Source organism: Rutidosis leptorrhynchoides, chromosome 10 (genome assembly GCF_046630445.1).
Source record: "Rutidosis leptorrhynchoides isolate AG116_Rl617_1_P2 chromosome 10, CSIRO_AGI_Rlap_v1, whole genome shotgun sequence".
NCBI lineage: Eukaryota > Viridiplantae > Streptophyta > Magnoliopsida > Asterales > Asteraceae > Rutidosis > Rutidosis leptorrhynchoides.
The window spans coordinates 291,104,865-291,127,801 of record NC_092342.1 but is presented as its reverse complement, the minus strand read 5'-3'; the positions used below and the strand labels follow the sequence as shown (position 1 = coordinate 291,127,801).

At 32.3% G+C, this 22,937-nt stretch overlaps 1 long non-coding RNA gene and 1 pseudogene across 4 annotated transcripts; one reads left to right on the top strand and one right to left on the bottom strand.

Moving 5' to 3' along the window:
* The first annotated feature begins 1,773 nt into the window (after positions 1–1,773).
* On the top strand, positions 1,774–3,732 carry LOC139872902 (uncharacterized). Of its 4 annotated transcripts, none has more exons than XR_011767202.1 (5): positions 1,774–1,921; positions 2,457–2,596; positions 2,748–2,773; positions 2,988–3,045; positions 3,488–3,732. It is a non-coding gene; the product is annotated as an uncharacterized lncRNA (long non-coding RNA). The 4 variants fall into 4 exon arrangements; XR_011767201.1 differs by having other exon boundaries at positions 2,748–2,878; XR_011767199.1 differs by having other exon boundaries at positions 2,748–3,045.
* Positions 3,733–19,694: 15,962 nt separating this feature from the next.
* Positions 19,695–22,728, bottom strand: LOC139873261 (chalcone synthase-like; annotated as a pseudogene).
* Positions 22,729–22,937: the final 209 nt, after the last annotated feature.

Sequence of the window (22,937 nt, the reverse complement as noted above, 5' to 3'; positions counted from 1 at the left end):
AGAATCATGACATGAAAAACAAGTTCAAGTAAGATTTCCACTCGAAATAAGATTGTTATAGTTATAGAAATTGAATCAAAGTTTGAATATGAGTATTACCTTGTATTAGAAAGATATCTTACTGTAAATAAGAAAGATTTCTTGAGGTTGGATGATCACTCTACAAGATTGGAAGTAAGCTAGCAAACTTGGAAGTATTCTTGATTTTATGAAACTAGAACTTGTAGAATTTATGAAGAACACTTAGAACTTGAAGATAGAACTTGAGAGAGATCAATTAGATGAAGAAAATTGAAGAATGAAAGTGTTTGTAGGTGTTTTTGGTCGTTGGGGTATGGATTAGATATAAAGGATATGTAATTTTGTTTTCATGTAAATAAGTCATGAATGATTACTCACATTTTTGTAATTTTATGAGATATTTCATGCTAGTTGCCAAATGATGGTTCCCACATGTGTTAGGTGACTCACATGGGCTGCTAAGAGTTGATCATTGGAGTGTATATATCAATAGTACATACATCTAAAAGCTGTGTATTGTACGAGTACGAATACGGGTGCATACGAGAAGAATTGTTGATGAAACTGAACCAGGATGTAATTGTAAGCATTTTTGTTAAGTAGAAGTATTTTGATAAGTGTCTTGAAGTCTTTCAAAAGTGTATGAATACATATTAAAACACTACATGTATATACATTTTAACTGAGTCGTTAAGTCATCGTTAGTCGTTACATGTAAATGTTGTTTTGAAACCTTTAGGTTAACGATCTTGTTAAATGTTGTTAACCCAATGTTTATAATATCAAATGAGATTTTAAATTATTATATTATCATGATATTATGATGTACGAATATCTCTTAATATGATCTATATGCATTAAATGTCGTTACAACGATAATCGTTACATATATGTCTCGTTTCAAAATCATTAAGTTAGTAGTCTTATTTTTACATATGTAGTTCATTGTTAATACACTTAATGATATATTTACTTATCATTTAACATAATTAACCAAGTGTATCAATATCTTAATATGATTCATATGTACCTAGTAAGACGTTATAACGATAATCGTTATATATATCGTTTTCGAGTTTCTTAATTTAATAGTCTCATTTTTATGTATATAACTCATTGTTAAAATACCTAATGAGATACATACTTATAATAAAATCATGTTAACTATATATATAACCATATATATGTCATCGTATAGTTTTTACAAGTTTTAACGTTCGTGAATCACCGGTCAACTTGGGTGGTCATTTGTCTTTATGAAACCTATTCCAATTAATCAAGTCTTAATAAGTTTGATTGCTTAACATGTTGGAAATACTTAATCATGTAAATATCAATTTCATTTAATATATATAAACATAGAAAAGTTCGGCTCACTACATGATTGTAGTGTTTTAAACTTTTTGTGGTAATCTACTATTGTAAAATCTCTCTCTCTTCTATAAATTATAAGAAAGCCTTAATTGAGATATCCTAAATTCTATCCTTTAATCTCCACCATTAGATTAAATAAATTATAACAACTTACCTCTAATATCTACCTTCAATCTTCTAACAAAACACCATCGTCTAACAAAAACAAATGAGCCTGCTATCCATCAATTATATTCGACTCACTAACAATGATTCTGATCAGGCGTGTTCGTGTCTCTCACACAACTTCCATATTTGTGATGAATTGACTGTTATACAAACTGATAATTTGATTTCAGCATAGATATCTTTTTGTAACTGAAAGATATTATGTTTTTGGTTTTTTAGATGAAACACGGGTTTCATCTATGGAGAGAAGGTAATTAGCCTTAGGGTTTGTTCATTTGTTCTACAACGAAATAATTCATTTGCTAGGATTTGTTCAACGAAATAATTCATCAGATCATCAAAATCGCTCGGTTCTCAGGTAATTGTTACCAATCCATGCATATGTTTTTGTCCGGAATCCAATTGCAAATGTATTTACAATGTCCATTGGAACATTAATGGTTGGATTAACATCATTATTTTCTTCTATAAATTTGAGCATTTGTTATTGTAATCTGATTTTGAATATGATATGTTTGCTGAATACAAATATATTGATTTTTGACCAATTATGTTTGCACACGAACTGTTCGATTAAATGATTCAATTAATGAATATATAAATATAAATATAAAAGTTGCATGCATGTTTAAACTAATATTGTATCAAGTTTCAATTCGAATGCAGAATGCTTTTGACCTTCTATCAAACAGTTCAATCATACTTTTAAATCGTTTCAGTTATATCTTTTTTGAGTTTTAATACTATTTCAACCATCGTAATTGAAGACGATGTGAATATTGATTCGTTTAAATGATTTGCAGGACCTTATTCTATTGCACGTGTGAGGGGTTTCTTTCCTTAATACTGTTTCAACCATCGTAATTTAATACAGAGTATACCATACCTGACAGGCCTTTTTTCCCATTTTACAAGTGGCGTCATACATGATTATTATGCTGACGAAGTTGGAGTACATGATTATTATGCTGACGAAGTTGGAGTTCTATCTCCAAATCAACAACAAGAAGTTGATGAACTATATGCTGGTTAGGTAGAGATATACATTTATTATTCCTTGTCTTGCTTGATAACAGTCTTTACATACTTAATTTTGTTAACTCAATTATATTTTATTTTCTCCGGATACAACATATGTTCCTTTAATTAACTTACATTTATCCTTGTTAACTTGATTGCATCAGGTGGGTTATATTTCGGCATCAATAAGGTGAGTAGCAGATGCTAGGGTTGGTGGGTGACACCATGACCTACTTCAGTAGAAAATCATATAAATCTTTACCTGAAACTTGATATAAATAAGAAGAAACTCCAGGCGTTATGTGGGTTGTCTTCAGACCATTACAGCCCTTTTTTATGCTACTTACCTCAAGAACTACATTATATTGCCAACTGTAGGACTAATCAACATAACTGGTCTGCAGATTTTTAAATTTACGTGATGCACGGGAGAAAATACAACTTAATGATACTGCATTGAAGGTTAGGCTCCATATGTTTCATATATATCTTATCTTATTTCCTTTAATGATACTTCATTAATATGATTGAGAGTGAGTACATACCCTACAAATGTCAAACTGAATTTGCGTTGATCACGTGAATGCGTCTATTTTGTACGTTACTTTTTAGATTTGATCCATTGATCAATTGAGTTGAAAAAGGTCAAAGGTAAGTATGATATCCTATAAACAATGTTAAGATCCTATACTAATCATTTTATTTATTTTTTATTAAAACTATATATTATTGAATTGCGTAATGGTAAGTATGAATATACGCTTTTAATTTGAATGTAGAGTTATATGATTCAGATGCATAAGGATAACACTTTATGTTATGTGTTGATAGTGTGTAGGGAATAGGGTTAACTTTTGTGCGTTGTTCGTATTATCATACAAAGATTTATAAATCTGGAATGCAGGATTGAATTGTTGAGAGCTCCCATTTTGCTGATGTTTTGTGTGCTTGAAACACTTAAAGAGGCTTGAGCGGTGCTACCTGGTACAATTTGATTGGCTTGAGTGTGGGTTGGATTGTTCTTATTTGTTTTTTTATATTTTTGCGATAAATTTTTGACAAATTTATAATGTGGAACTACTTACATTATCTTTACTTATTATATTTAATGTTTCCATTCTACTTAATTCATAGGCTATTTTTTGTTGAACTACACTATCTGCATTCATTTGTTTATGATTTGTGACAATTTTTGCATGAACTCTCACATAATTAATTATTTTTAAAAAATTATTGACGAAACCCGCGAATCCGCGGGTCTTAAGCTAGTATTGTTAAAATAAATTAATAAATTCATGTTCGATAATTTAAATAGTGAGATGAGAAACTCATACTTGAATGACTCCTTTTAAAGATACAATAGTATTATTCGCTAATTAAATAAAAGTTGTAGGAAAATTAATGACTAATATGAAGGTATATATCTACATAATAATATTGGAACTTATGACATTGTAACTACAAAATTAGGACCTTGAAAAATAAATGTTAAGTTTAGTAAATTATTAATGTAGACGTTATTGAGGATATTGAAGGGTCGTGACCTTGTGAGCTTTAGAGAAATATTCAGGTACGGATGTCCGTACTCTTTTTTTCAGCGTTATCTTGAACTACTTCTTTGATTATCACTTTCATTCATGCTTGCGCGTTTTATTTCTATATATCTATTTGACTTGAACAATTTGTTGAGCGAAAATATATTTTTAAGTTAAACTATATATTGATTTAAACTATCCATTTAAGCTGAATTGAGAAAAATGATATTTATAGATTGTAATAATTTTTAAGAAAAATATTTGTAAAAGAAATTATTTTGAGAAACTTGGTGGGGCCTGAATTATGTGGAAACTTTTAAGAAACTATTTGCGGGAGAAATGATTTACGAGAACTTTGATTAAAATGTTTTTTGAGGAAACCTTTATGAGAAACTAATTAAATTTTGGTAAACTTGATGAACTTATTTATTTCGAGCGTTCTTAATTCATTTCTATAGGTTCCATATGTACGGTGAACATAATTCTGGTGTTGGTGGGTATGTTTACTGTGCTACCATAGAACCCTAGATTTTAGACAGGAGATAGGTATACCGAGTCAACTACCTGTGGAGGTACCACATGCTTGTCATTGTGGCAACCAGTGACTTGGCACTAACCGTGGCGGTGTGATGTGACGACCCGACAATTTCCGACCAAATTTAAACTTGAGCTTTAAATGATTTCGATACGATAAGCAAAGTCTGTTATATTGAGTCTCAAAATTTTTGAACTATTTTCTTGCATTCATTTGACTTCAATTGTTCTTGACGATTCACGAACCACTATTTGTAAATAGATAAATATATATTTAAATATATGAATATATAATAATAATTGGAAATATAATATGATTTAATTATTAGAATTTATTATGTAAAATAAAATAAAATATATAATGTAAATTGTAAAGGTAAATCACTACTAATGAAGCATATATTAATTTAAGTAGCTCTATCAAATTAATTGTTAATTGGAAATAATAATTGATAAATGTTGCCATCTTAGTAAGGTAATATGAGTTGGCATAATCATGTAATATTCAAAATATAAAGTTACCATGTCGGCCGATTGTTTATCTTGGCAACTCTAGATCAATTAAAAGAATAAATAAATAAACTTAATTTAATTGTTCACGAGATAGAATTATTAAACATTACTGTGTTTGTTTAATTATAGAAAGAAAGTGCTCAAATATTCTCTTCTCTTATAAATTTGGAGACAAGGGAATCTCACTTTATCTCCTATTTCTATCATATATCATAATGACTCGTTTATGTCATATTCAAAAACAGAAATACATGTATCATGGATGGAGGGCCCTTTCCATACATCCTATCATTCTCGTTAGCCATCATCTCGTTGATAATTTTTCTTTTACCCTCTTTTATTCCTTATATATTCATTTATCTCTTTTTATAAAGTCTATATGGTGGCCCATCAATTACTATGTTTGGCAACGACTTTTCATCTTCTTCTCCTCTAGTTTAAGTAAGAGACAAACGGGCTGTAATATATTATCTATGATTCATATTTTGGGTTAGCGATTAATGTAACTTTTCAAGCACTATATGATTCCTATATCAGATATAAAGACACCACCTCCGACATTCTAACACCACCTTCACTTTGGAAAAAACACCACTAACAAACAATCACACCCATGTGATATTACTAATTCGTTCCTGTTTACAAACTTGAAACACCAAAACCCAACATCCATCACAACCACCTTGGCTCACCTCCACGATCAACAAACCATTGACATAACCCATCACCTTCATAAAACCCACTTAATTTAGAATTACCACGGACCACCACCTATCACCATCACCATCCTTATTTTGAAAACCATAACCACTAAGTTTTCTTTGTGTTTCTTTCTGTTCGGCTTCCTGTCGAACCAGGCCACAAAACAGACAACAATAACAGCGGCCATTACTGCTGTTGCAATCCCTTGACAATCACCATCTTTCCCTCTCTCTATCTTGTCTAAGAAACACCTCCATCAACCCATCGTAACACCCACTTCAGTCACCACCCTCCTCTTATATTTTTTTTTCTTTTTCTCTTCTTATTCTTCTGTCCCCATCGACTGTACAAACGTGACTACTCCAAAAACCATACCAACATTCATTGTCTCTGCTGCACTTCTGCTGCTGTTGGCCACCGTAAACCACCATACCTGTTTCTTACTTCAGTTACTGCAGCTGCTTACTTCGTTTTAATCTTTAGATATCGAAGAAACCATGTTTATAATCTGTTGCAGTGTGGTGGGACAGACCTGGTACTGCTAATCAATTTATCAATTTTCAAATTTATCTTTCGGTTCTTGATGATGGCCGACAATCTACAACAAACAAACCCCACTTGATAAATATTCGTGAGCAGTTTTATTTTATTGGGATCTACCTTCTGAAGCGAATAACAAAACAGTATTCAGATAATTTATTTGTTAAACTGATGTATAGTTGGGCCATATTAGTTCCTTTAAATTTACTGTTGGGCCATAGAATATTAGATGGGCTGTGATAAGTTGGGCTGCAAGTGATTGGGCTTATTGTTTAGTGGGTTGAATATACGAATTGGACTCACTACTACAAACACTTGATTCACTTGGTAGTTTAAGGTGGATTCGATATAGGTAGACGATAATGATAATGAATAACATAAGCTTGATAATAATGATATATATGAAACATGATGATTATGGTATACGATTAGATTATAGTGATGATTAAGTATTAATGAGGATTGTAGGATTAGATGATGATAGATGTGTACGGTGATAGTAATGATGAAAATGATAACGATGTTACGTGATGTTTGGTGATGGCGACGATGATATAAGATCATGATGATGATGACAAGGAAATGAAAATGAGGTTCGAAGATGGTGATGTTGTTTCGATGATGAGGGATCAACGAGGATGGCGATATAGATGAGTAATGATAACAATGATTTTGTTTGTGAAGAAGAAAAAAAAAACAACAGAAAATATAGGGGTTAAATGTATTTGCGTACCTATTAAATCAGAAAAACAGAAGTCAGAGTGATGGTTTAAGAGTGTTGTGGTGAAAGCTAGAGGTCGCGAGTTCAATTCCTGTGACACTATTTTTTTTTTTGAAAAAGAAGGAAATCTGTCAAGATAGATATATAGATTATATAGTAGTTGATCCGGTTTATAATATATAAAATGATTCAGACGAATGGTTAAGTGGTGTTTCGAGTTAGCGGGAGGTCTTGGGTTCGAGCCCGAGCCTGGGCGTTTATCTTTTTAAAGCTTGTTTCGTTAAGGTAGCACCTTTGTTATTTTTGTTATTATTATTATTATCATTATCATTATTATTATTATTATTATTATTATTATTATCATTATTACTAATTAAAAATTGTCATCTTACTAAGATTAACATTATTAGTAAAATTATTATTTTTATTATTATTATTATTATTATTATTATTATTATTATTATTATTATTATTATTATTATTATTATTATTATTATTATTATTATCAATACTATCATTATCAAGATTTTTATATATTATTATCATCATTTTTACAACACTATTATTATTTATTATTATTATTAGTATCCGTATTTTTATAAAAATATTACAACTTTCTATTATAAATATTATTTTACCAAATAAAGTAGTAGTTATATAAAAACATATCTTAATATATAAATATATATATAAAGATATTAATCTTAATACATTACTTAAAATAAATAAACTTAGTCGATTAAATGTGATATGTGTTAATATATATACATGATATAGGTTCGTGAATCCGAGACCAACCTTACATTTATTCAATGACGTCATATGTATTTTTACTACAGATTATAGTATGGTGAGTTCATTTGATCCCTTTTACTCTTTACATTTTTGGGACTGAGAATACATGCGCTGTTTTTACAACTGCTTTATTAAATGCTTTTAAAATATATTTTGAACTGCGAATACATGAAATGCTTTTATAAATGTTTGACTAGATAGACACAAGTAAAACATTCCTCGAATGAATTATTATGCAGACAGAAGTTCTGCGAATTATTATTGAATTATGTGGACATGATAATTGCCACCATTGAATTATGTGGACATGATAATTGCCACCATTGAATTATGTGGACATGATAATTGCCACCAATTGAAGTGAATGTTATATATCGAGAGAATGATTTTATACACAGGTTATGTGTATGATATTTTGTACACGGGATATGTGTACGGTTACAAAGATTTGTTAAAATAGTTTCGTACACGAGAAAGGTGTACTGTATTTAAAAGATATCGCATGTACATTACAGGTGGGTATAGGATTCGGGCCCATTTGTACCATGCAGCATTTAAATCTTGTGGTCTATCAAAATAATGAATTTTATTTGTTTTATGATAAACCTATGAACTTACCAACCTTTTGGTTGACACTTGAAAGCATGTTTATTCTCAGGTATGAAAGAAACCTTCCGCTGTGTATTTGCTCAATTTAAAGATACTACTTGGAGTCGTTCATGACATATAGAGGTCAGAACCTCGCAATGGGACCATCTGTTGAAGACTTCGTCCAGGTGGATTAGGACGGGTCACTACAGGTGGTATCAGAGCGGTGGTCTTAGCGAACCAGGTCTACATTAGTGTGTCTAACCGAGAGTTGTTAGGATACATTAGTGAGTCTGGACTTCGACCTAGTAGTTGTTAGGATGCATTAATGAGTCTAGACTTGAATCTGGTCTGCATGTTAAAAGTTTTGATTATCATTCTTTGTCGAAAAATATCTATTTATCATTGTCCGTCTCGATGCATCATATTGCAATTATTGCATAGATGATGTACATACAAATTCATATCCTATCACCTTAAACTTTGTCTGACACGTTTCCATAATTCCCTCCGTAATCTACGGGATCTTCTGTACTATGTACAGATATTCTATGTAATTAGAATATCATCTGATATCCGAAAATCATTTTATATCGAAAATCCTTTATCTAACCATACAAGATGGAACTCACAACTAGTTCACGTTCTTCGGAATTCGATAGCTATTCCAACATAGATGATCACCTAAGCACAGAAAGCAGCGTCACCTGAATGAATCAACTAATCATCCATCCTCAATTCATCTGATGGGTTCGTAGTCGACTTAATCAATGGAGACGAGAATAAGGCGATCCTTTCCACCAACCGAATTCACCTCTTGGCAATGAACCTGAAGCACTTACCGGCGAACCTGTCTGAAACACCATTTTCTCTCTCATCTCCAGAGTATCTCGTCACGATTATATACTATACCAAATTCTAGATCTTATTTATCAGTTGTCCGAACCGACAATCATCCCGGTGTAATAGAAGAAGTTAACGAGCTTCGCGCCTGAGTTGTAGCCTTAAGAAATATGGTGCAAAATGTACCAGCTTCAGCAACATCACTGGCATCACCAGTACCATCACCACCACCAACATCAACATTCGCATCCCACACCTCAACATCACCATCTGTATCTCGAACATCAACATCATATGCACCATAGATACCAGGGAGTACCAACAATAGTTAACGATGAAGTATTGATCCATAAATTCATTAATATTCTGCGAAGAATATGTGGTTCCTAATAGTTTTAGAGATTACTTATTCTAGCTCAAACCGAAAAGCAAATGAGATTAATATCATATTAACTCATTAAATCCATGATTGCATCTGAAGAAAATATATATGTATATATGTTTTCATAAAGATTGTAATTAAAAGTTCTTTCGTACAAACTGTTAATGGTGAAAATATTTTAACGGGTAGGTAAAACCCGAGGAATATTTAGATTGCACATTAATCAGTTACACGGTACATTCTTCGAATCTGATTCAACGGTCATTTACTATCCTACTTACATCCATAGATATACGAATCCGTTCACCACAGAATAACCATTTCTATTCGATTTCATATTTGGATTTTGACTTATCAGAATCCAACAAGTGGCATCATGAAGAAAACATTGGACAATTAAAATGAATTAAAATATTGATTATAACATATGAAACTAAACAATTCTTCAAGTCTGCCATTTAATTTCATCTTAAACCTCATTTGTATCTTGATGATTCCAATCTGCATTCAAACATTTCATAAATTCTTGAAAACACTTCAATCGATAGAATGAACCAACCGCACTTCATCTACGAAAGAAAAGATTGATGCATATAGTTATGCACCTGAAAACACTCGAAACCTGAGTAAATGTTTAAAACATATATGTGCTAACCCTTTGGGAGTTGTTATTACCAAAAATAACTTTGCAAGCCCTTTTCAAATTAGCCAATTTTGTCACAGCTCCAGCAAATCAACTTTGACTTTTCGTTCAAAACAACCTTATTATAACCTTGATATATATATATGCGTGCTCATTTATTGTTACCGGAGAACCTTTTATATTCTACCATATTACCATCAACGTTTAATTATCTAAAAACACAATTCTCCTGAAACCACCTCAGATTGATAACCGACGATTCAGATATCATAGCATTAAATGCAGAGGAAACAGAAAAATGGCAGATGGTCTAAACGGCCAAAAGTTTGATGATAAAGAAAGGAGTGTTAGGAACGCTCGATAGAAAATTTGGTACTAAAAAACAGATTGAGCTAACCATGAAGGAGACCAAGGACGAATACAAGGACCAAACCATATATACAAAGGATTCAGGTAATTTCGGATCCGATGACACCTACAACGAATACCTTGCTCCGAAGTCATGTTAGAATCTTGCGGAAAAAAAAAATTTCATCAACCTTCGAACTTAGAAATTCTAAAATATCATCATAAATATCATCATAAATATCTTCGATATTTCTGAGGATATTTTCATAAATATTCTTGTTCGAAATTATCTACCTCTTCGTGTTTTTCTGTATTCCATTATATTGAAAACTTCTGTAAAATCTAAGTATAAATTATGAATGAATTGTAGAGAAGTGTTGGGAATTGAAGCATGGATTAGTATAATATAATGACGCTTGGCCAACGTGATTATATTAAAGTAAGTCATGTTGAGCTTCTAATGGAATGTGATGATTCACAGATCATAACGTCATCATGTGCCATGTTACATAACTCTTTCATTCTGCTTAACTTCTAAACATATAAAGAAAATGTATTCTTGATGGTTATATCTTCCGTGATGTTGATAAATTTGAAAATCAAATCGTGCTATCACGTTCATTACTACTTAGAACATTATAATCATTCGAAACTCTATATCTACAAATTCTGGACCATTATTCGCTTGACTTGAAGTCGGGAAGAGAAAACAAAAGCATAGAGCTTCGAAATATAAGGGAGAATATAAAGGCCGATAACACATAAATTACAAACCGTGTATATCAATGTTTATCACAACATAAAGACACGGGAGAATTAAAAACACTATAACCCCAAGGGCGAAGTAGAAGAAAGCAGATTCCTCTGGTGGAAGTTGGAAAAGAAAAATGATTGTTGCGATAGTAAGGATGAGGACAAGGATCAGAACTGGATTAAACATTTTTACAATCGTTTGGATGTATGAACTAAGAAAGAAAGTATAGGAATGATGAGAATAATGGAACGGAAGAATTTAATTTATAATGGAAATAACAGACAGAGCAATCGAGGCAGATCATCACATTTAATCAAAGAGATCCTAATTTTCTCATTTACCGAAGAATCGGATTTTATAGATTTCATAGATTTTCTTTAAATCCCTTGAATTCCGGAATTCAACCAAGACTATGTCAAAAGTTAAATCTCTATCTCAATCTTTTGTGATATCTTCACTAGTACGCTTCACATAAACCAATCGTTTTGTCCATATTAATCAATAATGATAAAACTCTATTTATCAACTCATATTCGTCATAAAAACATTTTTAGTGTTAACCATGACGACCACACTCAAATTTCAGGACGAAATTTCTTTAACGGGTAGGTACTGTGATGACCCGGCAATTTCCGACCAAATTTAAACTTGAGCTTTAAATGATTTCGATACGATAAGCAAAGTCTGTTATATTGAGTCTCAAAATTTTTGAACTATTTTCTTGCATTCATTTGACTTCAATTGTTCTTGACGATTCACGAACCACTATTTGTAAATAGATAAATATATATTTAAATATATGAATATATAATAATAATTGGAAATATAATATGATTTAATTATTAGAATTTATTATGTAAAATAAAATAAAATATATAATGTAAATTGTAAAGGTAAATCACTACTAATGAAGCATATATTAATTTAAGTAGCTCTATCAAATTAATTGTTAATTGGAAATAATAATTGATAAATGTTGCCATCTTAGTAAGGTAATATGAGTTGGCATAATCATATAATATTCAAAATATAAAGTTACCATGTCGGCCGATTGTTTATCTTGGCAACTCTAGATCAATTAAAAGAATAAATAAATAAACTTAATTTAATTGTTCACGAGATAGAATTATTAAACATTACTGTGTTTGTTTTAGGTAGTAATTATAGAAAGAAAGTGCTCAAATATTCTCTTCTCTTATAAATTTGGAGACAAGGGAATCTCACTTTATCTCCTATTTCTATCATATATCATAATGACTCGTTTATGTCATATTCAAAAACAGAAATACATGTATCATGGATGGAGGGCCCTTTCCATACATCCTATCATTCTCGTTAGCCATCATCTCGTTGATAATTTTTATTTTACCCTCTTTTATTCCTTATATATTCATTTATCTCTTTTTATAAAGTCTATATGGTGGCCCATCAATTACTATGTTTGGCAACGACTTTTCATCTTCTTCTCCTCTAGTTTAAGTAAGAGACAAACGGGCTGTAATATATTATCTATGATTCATATTTTGGGTTAGCGATTAATGTAACTTTTCAAGCACTATATGATTCCTATATCAGATATAAAGACACCACCTCCGGCATTCTAACACCACCTTCACTTTGGAAAAAACACCACTAACAAACAACCACACCCATGTGATATTACTAATTCGTTCCTGTTTACAAACTTGAAACACCAAAACCCAACATCCATCACAACCACCTTGGCTCACCTCCACGATCAACAAACCATTGACATAACCCATCACCTTCATAAAACCCACTTAATTTAGAATTACCACGGACCACCACCTATCACCATCACCATCCTTATTTTGAAAACCATAACCACTAAGTTTTCTTTGTGTTTCTTTCTGTTCGGCTTCCTGTCAAACCAGGCCACAAAACAGACAACAATAACAGCGGCCATTACTGCTGTTGCAATCCCTTGACAATCACCATCTTTCCCTCTCTCTATCTTGTCTAAGAAACACCTCCATCAACCCATCGTAACACCCACTTCAGTCACCACCCTCCTCTTATATTTTTTTTTTCTTTTTCTCTTCTTATTCTTCTGTCCCCATCGACTGTACAAACGTGACTACTCCAAAAACCATACCAACATTCATTGTCTCTGCTGCACTTCTGCTGCTGTTGGCCACCGTAAACCACCATACCTATTTCTTACTTCAGTTACTGCAGCTGCTTACTTCGTTTTAATCTTTAGATATCGAAGAAACCATGTTTATAATCTGTTGCAGTGTGGTGGGACAGACCTGCTACTGCTAATCAATTTATCAATTTTCAAATTTATCTTTCGGTTCTTGATGATGGCCGACAATCTACAACAAACAAACCCCACTTGATAAATATTCGTGAGCAGTTTTATTTTATTGGGATCTACCTTTTGAAGCGAATAACAAAACAGTATTCAGATAATTTAGTTGTTAAACTGATGTATAGTTGGGCCATATTAGTTCCTTTAAATTTACTGTTGGGCCATAGAATATTAGATGGGCTGTGATAAGTTGGGCTGCAAGTGATTGGGCTTATTGTTTAGATGATTGAATATATGAATTGGACTCACTACTACAAACACTTGATTCACTTGGTAGTTTAAGGTGGATTCGATATAGGTAGACGATAATGATAATGAATAACATAAGCTTGATAATAATGATATATATGAAACATGATGATTATGGTATACGATTAGATTATAGTGATGATTAAGTATTAATGAGGATTGTAGGATTAGATGATGATAGATGTGTACGGTGATAGTAATGATGAAAATGATAACGATGTTACGTGATGTTTGGTGATGGCGACGATGATATAAGATCATGATGATGATGACAAGGAAATGAAAATGAGGTTCGAAGATGGTGATGATGTTTCGATGATGAGGGATCAACGAGGATGGCGATATAGATGAGTAATGATAACAATGATTTTGTTTGTGAAGAAGAAAAAAAAGGCAACAGAAAATATAGGGGTTAAATGTATTTGCGTACCTATTAAATCAGAAAAACAGAAGTCAGAGTGATGGTTTAAGAGTGTTGTGGTGTAAGCTAGAGGTCGCGAGTTCAATTCCTGTGACACTATTTTTTTTTTTTTGAAAAAGAAGGAAATCTGTCAAGATATATATATAGATTATATAGTAGTTGATCCGGTTTATAATATATAAAATGATTCAGACGAATGGTTAAGTGGTGTTTCGAGTTAGCGGGAGGTCTTGGGTTCGAGCCCGAGCCGGGCGTTTATCTTTTTAAAGCTTGTTTCGTTAAGGTAGCACCTTTGTTATTTTTGTTATTATTATTATTATCATTATCATTATTATTATTATTATTATTATCATTATTACTAATTAAAAATTGTCATCTTACTAAGATTAACATTATTAGTAAAATTATTATTTTTATTATTATTATTATTATTATTATTATTATTATTATTATTATTATTATTATTATTATTATTATTATTATTATTATTATTATTATTATCAATACTATCATTATCAAGATTTTTATATATTATTATCATCATTTTTACAACACTATTATTATTTATTATTATTATTAGTATCCTTAGTATCCTTATTTTTATAAAAATATTACAACTTTCTATTATAAATATTATTTTACCAAATAAAGTAGTAGTTATATAAAAACATATCTTAATATATAAATATATATATAAAGATATTAATCTTAATACATTACATAAAATAAATAAACTTAGTCGATTAAATGTGATATGTGTTAATATATATACATGATATTGGTTCGTGAATCCGAGACCAACCTTACATTTATTCAATGACGTCATATGTATTTTTACTACAAAATACAGTATGGTGAGTTCATTTGATCCCTTTTACTCTTTACATTTTTGGGACTGAGAATACATGCGCTGTTTTTACAACTGCTTTATTAAATGCTTTTAAAATATATTTTGAACTGCGAATACATGAAATGCTTTTATAAATGTTTGACGAGATAGACACAAGTAAAACATTCCTCGAATGAATTATTATGCAGACAGAAGTTCTGCGAATTATTATTGAATTATGTGGACATGATAATTGCCACCATTGAATTATGTGGACATGATAATTGCCACCATTGAATTATGTGGACATGATAATTGCCACCAATTGAAGTGAATGTTATATATCGAGAGAATGATTTTATACATAGGTTATGTGTATGATATTTTGTACACGAGATATGTGTACGGTTACAAAGATTTGTTAAAATAGTTTCGTACACGAGAAAGGTGTACTGTATTTAAAAGATATCGCATGTACATTACAGGTGGGTATAGGATTCGGGCCCATTTGTACCATGCAGCATTTAAATCTTGTGGTCTATCAAAATGATGAATTTTATTTGTTTTATGATAAACCTATGAACTTACCAACCTTTTGGTTGACACTTGAAAGCATGTTTATTCTCAGGTATGAAAGAAACCTTCCGCTGTGTATTTGCTCAATTTAAAGATACTACTTGGAGTCGTTCATGACATATAGAGGTCAGAACCTCGCAATGGGACCATCTGTTGAAGACTTCGTCCAGGTGGATTAGGACGGGTCACTACATGTGATTTGTCACGGCGTCTCCACTTTATTATTTTTGGCTCGCGGGAGAGCATTTGGTTTATTTGGGAGGCGTATGGATGCATCCTAGGATATGTATAATATGATTATGTAGAGCGGTTGTGTTGTGTAGTGCCATACACACCTTCTGATTAGGAGAACCACCTGGAGTCATGACCAGTGTGATTTGCGCGATATATGGTACTATTTGGCACCGTGGGTGTGATTCTGATATTCTGTTTTGTAGGTGTACTCGGTATGGACAGACCATTCTTTACTCTGGCCTTTATTTCATTACTCTGTTGTTGTGGTGTTAATCGATGAGGAATTTTATAAAATAAAATATATAATTATTATTCCGTTCACTCTTATCCTTGAAATATTACTGTTATTATTATATTATTGTTTATATCTGTCAACATCCACGCACTGAGCCAGTAGCTCAGTCGCATTTTCTTTTCTTGCGGCAAGTAATCAGGGTAAGATGAGATGAGCGTGACTTCAAGATATGAAAATGCCTTAGAAACCTACCTATCTAATGCCTTAGTCTGGACTTATACATTTACGTTACAAAATCCCAAGTTATTATTAAAAAACATATTAATGGTTGTATAAGACATCGATTGTGTATTTAAATAAGACCTTATTATGACTTTGAATATTTATCAATAGATGTGACTTTTCGTTTTTGTCTTGAGCGGGGGTGTTACACGTGTACCATTGGGTATCAGTATCATTTGAAGGTAAACTTTTCGTCCCCATTCAGATTAGTTATCTTTTATTCAAAGATTTATGAGTGTCGTAAATTGGTTGAGTTTCGAGTTTCGTGACAAACTAAATAAAGCACTAAGACCCCTTGTATCAGTTTGAAAATGGGGCGTGGCCAAGGTGATGTGGCAAGCAAGCAACACCAATTTTGGAGTATTGGGGCATTGTTGGGGGCATTGTTTGGGGCTTGAGTGGTCCTGCAACGGAGATGGCAACAGGCGTTGCTTGTTTCTTTATTTTTTTTTAATTTAAAAATATTATTTTATACCCCTTTTTAATACTTAACCCAATTATATTTTAACACATCATCACAATACTCACAACCCACACCAAAAACTCACACCACCACTACTCCACAAAAACAACTCATACGTCCTAATAATCAAAAAGTAACTCACGCCCCCAACTACTACAAGTGGTCTAACTAAAATATCTTAAATCATTAAATTTTGAAACAAAGTTGCATTAAAAACATTCACTCACTTTATTTTCGTTCTTCAATCAAAACAATGATGATTTCCATTGAAGGTTGTGGAGTCAAAGGACCCAATACTTTTGATCTTTTTTATTAAAAAAAGAAAATATTACTATATAACAACACTAAATTTAAAAATAGAGTTTTTTTTTTTTTTTTTAAAGGCAAACTCACATACACCATTAACACGAATATTTACAACCACGAATATGTCTCAAGTAGAACTTGAACCCTCAACCTCTTGATTGAAGGACCACCACGATACCGCTGGACCAAATGCCCTTTGATAAAAATAGAGTTTTTAAAATTAAAACTTTTCTAAAAGTAAACAACCACTGTTTGAAAAAAATAATATATAAAGTACCACCTAAAGTGTATATATAGAACTCCTTAAGTTTTAATCCTTTAAAGTTTAATCTTATAATCTAATGGAACTCAGTCCCTTTTAATTCACACAGAATTGACAGAAAGATAAATACAAAAGAAAATAATGTGTTTGATATTTGTGGTATGCAAAATGATATTGAAATTAAAGCTTCTACTTTTATTCACCAACAGAAACATGCTTTATATAGCCAAAAACATGCATAAAAATAGGACTGCACTAGTGCACTTTCTAACTACCTAGAGAAATGGCATACCACATTTCCACTCACTAACGTTCACCATATACTTCGGTCAACATTTTTACCAAATCAAAAACGGCTAATTTAATTAAATAAAACTATAGCTAGGACTTAATTAAAAGATTAACTAAAGTAGTAACTAAATTATTAATCTTGCAAACCAATTATTTTCAACAATCACCCTCCTAATTGGTTTGCTAGTCTTCCCGTTTCTTGATCACAACAATGTCGGTTCTTCTTCTTGAATCAAGTTGGATTCGTTTTGCTTATCCTTCCATTTTGTACACTCCCTTGTAAAGTGTCCAAAGCCTCCACACTCATAACATCTAAGCCCTCTCTTGTCATCTAGACCTGAGCCTCTTCCACCTCCTCTTTCTCCTTCATCTCGAGCATCTCCAATTCACTCCTAAGAATTTGTAAACGCGCCTTTTGAACTCGATCGGCTCTTGAATAACGTGTCTTAATTGCTTCCCAAACATCTTTTGCGTCGTTATGCTTAGCAACTTGCAACAAAATATCTTCCGGTAGAGTTTGGAAGATAATACCTTTAGTGGTGTGGTTCTTTCTTGCTTCCACCGTTCCTCCGGTTACGGGATTCACCGCATCCCATAAATCGTATGCTTTCAAAACCGTCTCAACCATAATCGACCATGAAGTATAGTTCGATTCGGTTAATTTTGGACATTGTAGTGGTACATTTCCTTGCTCACGGATTGTTAGAGTTCCGTCATTTGCTACCATTTCTTACTTGATTTGTTGCTTCTTGCTTGCTAAATTTCTTGCTTCTTTCTTTCTAACTTGCTTGCTAACTTTCTTGATGACTTGCTTGCTTGCTACTTGCTTGCTTCTTCTTGCTAACTTTTAGACCTTGCTACTAATTTCTTTTATGGGATCGAGCCTAAGCTCATGATACCAAATAATGGAACTCAGTCCCTTTTTATTGACATAGAATTATATAAATACAAAAGAAAATAATGCGTTTGATATTTGTGGTATGCAAAGTGATATTGGAATTAAAGCTTCTACTTTTATTCACCAACAGAAACAGGCTTTATATAGCCAAAAACAAGCATAAAAATAGGACTGCACTACTGCACTTTCTAACTACCTAGAGAAATGGCATACCACATTTCCACTCACTAACATTCACCATATACTTCGGTCAACATTTTTACCAAATCGAAAACAACTAATTTAATTAAATAAAACTATAGCTAGGACTTGATTAAATGACTAACTAAAGTAGTAACTAAATTATTAATCTTGCAAGCCAATAATTTCCAACATAATCAACAGGGATGGTAAACCTTGTTCAGATACTCATTTGATAGTAAACGAGTGCTATAGTGAAGTGAGGCGTAAATTGTCAATAGGTACAACCGTACAACTATGTGTTGTAAAACTCATAATGATTTTCAAAAAGGTATTGATCAAAATCGATGAAAAGTTTAACACCCTCACTCAACAAAGATCAATCGGGATTTATCGGTCACCATAAATAAAGAATTAAAGATCAATTGAGATTGATTTAAATAGAGATTAATCAATAGAGCTTAGTCGATCAAATCATTCAAAACCAAACCTAATCAACATCCAATTAATTCTTAATCTACCGAAAAATTACATTCTAGTAATAAGAATTCAAAGTACATTTTACATGTTTATTTATCATGCATTTGTTATTTTATGCATGCTTATTTGAAAGTAGTTATATTTTGTATAATACGCACGTAAAGTTCCTGGATCAAATCTGGGTAGCATTCGATATCGTCGTGCTAATGGGGAAGCTATGAAGGACCAACGTCTCAAGTGTAAGACCAGGGCCGAACCCAATCAAGACGCCCCAATCTAACCCCTCACCAGTAGTGGCCAAACCATCCATCCTAGACCTTTTCCTCATCTCATCAATCACGAACAATACGCTAGCATGAGACATGTTCCCATACTCGCTAAGCACATGTCTGCTCGCTCTCATCTTCTCCTCCTTTAGACCGAGCTTAACTTCCATTTGGTCCAGTATCGCTGGACCACCAGGGTGAACGATCCAAAAGATCGAATTCCAATCCGTTACACTTGTTGGAGAAAACACGTTTGTTAATATATTCTCGATGTTCTTCGAGATCAACCCTGGCACCGTTTTATCTGTTTCATTTAATTTTGACAAATATAACAAATGATGGATAATAATTATCAAACGAACCTATTAGTGATAACCTTTGACTTCTCACTACAACAAAAGAGAACTTTAGCGATCGAGGGCATTACTATACTAAAAGACAAAACCCTATAGCACTATTCATCAATAATAACTAGGAGTATTTTCGTCATTTCAATTTTTTTTGTTTTTTTGGTCTCCAATAATAAAAGAAGCAACTTTCGTAAAAGAACCAACCCTTCAACGTTACCAAAAGATGTCGAAAAAATTTCTTTTTTACAAAAAAAATCAACTACCTTTTTTTTTCTTTTTTTTTCCCTCAACGATAAAAGAGGCAACTTTCATAAAAGGAACAACCCTTCAATGCTACCAAAAGATGTCGAAAAACATTCTTTTTTACAAAATAGATCAACTAACTTTTAAAAAAAAAGAACGATAAAAGAAGCAACTTTCACAAAATGAACAACCCTTCAATGTTAGATGTCGAAAAAAATTCTTTTTTACAAAATAGATAAAGACTTTTTTTTAACTCGCATTCAAAACGGAGCCCCCGGCGCGAAGCGAGGGCTCCACAACTAGTTATATGCTCTATTAGACTACATATATGTTTGTACTCGTATATTGTATAGTCTCCTACAATATAAGTCTAAGAATCACTATTTTCTCTAAAACTAATTGGTAGAAGAGACAGTTCATCCCTACACTTATATATGCTCAGATTCTCCTCGCAATAGGTAGCCCGGTAAATATTTTTGTTTGAAGTAAATAAAAATACAAGATAAAAATTAATTTATATATATAAAAACTATCACGATGACATGTTATCGCAATATAAGCGTTAGAAATTTTTTTCCCTTCTCGATGAAAAAATAAAAAGAAAGTGATTTATTGCGAGTACATTTCCTTGCAATAAGCTTAGTCAAACAAAAATAATAACGGAGTCTAAATTTCTTTTAGTTTATCGGGCTATTGCGAGGAGAAATACCCCCTCGCAATAAGTTTCAATAAGTTTCGTGGCAAAACAATTTTTGTTATTTTTATTTTATAGTAGTGTCTAAAACTAAATATCTCTCAGTTGAATAATTTTCCTTTTAACATTACCGAGGTGAAATAGTAAGCCCGCTTCGCTCAAGCGTCCTCCAATTGCTCCCTCAGAGTTCGGTATAAACGTTTGAGAAGAAGACACAATCTCGAACAATGGCCTCTCTTGTGACAAATCAGGGTTCGAACCAATGATAATCGCACCAGCTCCATCCCCAAACAAAGCTTGACTAATAAGGTAATCAAGTTCGGAATCATCAGGGTTAGGTCCACGAAACGCAGTAGTTGTAATCTCACAACAAACCACAAGAACACGAGCACTTTCGTTATTCTCAGCAATGTCTTTAGCCAAACGAAGAACAGTTCCGCCTGCATGACACCCTTGATGATACATCATAAAGCGTTTAACAGATGGGTTAAGGCCGAGGAGGTTTACGAGCTGTTAATCTGCACCGGGCATGTCAACACTTGAAGTTGTGCAAAAGATGAGATGAGTGATGTTGGATTTGGGTTGGCCCCATTCTTGTATGGCTTTTGTAGCGGCTTCTTTACCGAGTTTTGGGACTTGTACGACTAATAAGTCCTGTCGAACGTCTAGTGAAGCAGTCGTGTAATCGCAAACGTTGGGGTTCTGGTTTAGAAAGTCTTCTATTTGGTGCATGTATCTCTTTCTTATCATAGTTTTTTCGCCTGCAAATTTCACATAGGCATGCTTAATGAGTTATGCAAAAAATTGTATAAAAGCTCAATTCGAGAAAAATAAATAGAAAACAAAATCATATACGAAATTTTAATCTTGTTCCACTCTTTTTGCTTATGCGAATTAAGTTTGTAACTCCACAAAAATAAAGTAATGGTCAAACACTAAAAATTGTTATGAAAAATATTGGTTACTCACAATAACGTTATGTTTTACGTTTATAAGAAACTCGAACTTTTTACAAGAGTAGACTACACTGAGTGGCGAACTTAGGTTGAAAGCTTAAAGGGATTCTGATTTTTTTTTCCAAAGATAATTATATTTGAAGAACACTTTAGTGATTGTTTATATCTAAAAACAATGAATCTTAAAAAAGTATATGGGGTCATCTAATTTGATTCAATTAGTGATGTTCTATGCAATTTGAATTATAAATTTTTTTAAAAAAAAATCACAAACTAGTGGTGTCAAAGGATACCGTTATTTACGCTCTAGGTTGACCCTTTGTCTATGCCCTAGTTAGAGCCCTCAATTTGACTAAAAGTTGTGACTATTTGTTAACAAAATATACATATTTACATTTTGAAGGCATTAATAAAATTATTTTGATGATGCTACATTGCTACCCAAGCTATTTATATTAAGAAATTACGTATAAATAAAAAGGATGAAAGTAAGAGTACGTAGATACGTACATATGCGCTTGAATTTGTGTTTAAGATCAACCATGTGTTCGCTTTTGGTGACCGTGAAATAGTAATCGGGATAATCGGCTTGATACATACAAGTCGACGGGTTTGCGGTGCCAATGGCTAGAATGGTGGCCGGACCTTGTGCTCGCCGAACATTTCTCAAGTCCGCTATATCAACAGATGAAGCCATATATTGTGTTTGGTAACCAGTTTAGGTTATATATCGTGCAAACAAGGTTCGAGTTTGAAGTGAATTTGGAAAACTTATAGTTGATTTATACTGATACCTACAAAACTTAGTGTTATTGGTGATAGATTGGTCAAATATACATGACCAAATTATATGATATATAGATGTACACGTTGTAACAAAATTTTGATTGTCTTATGACAATTAAG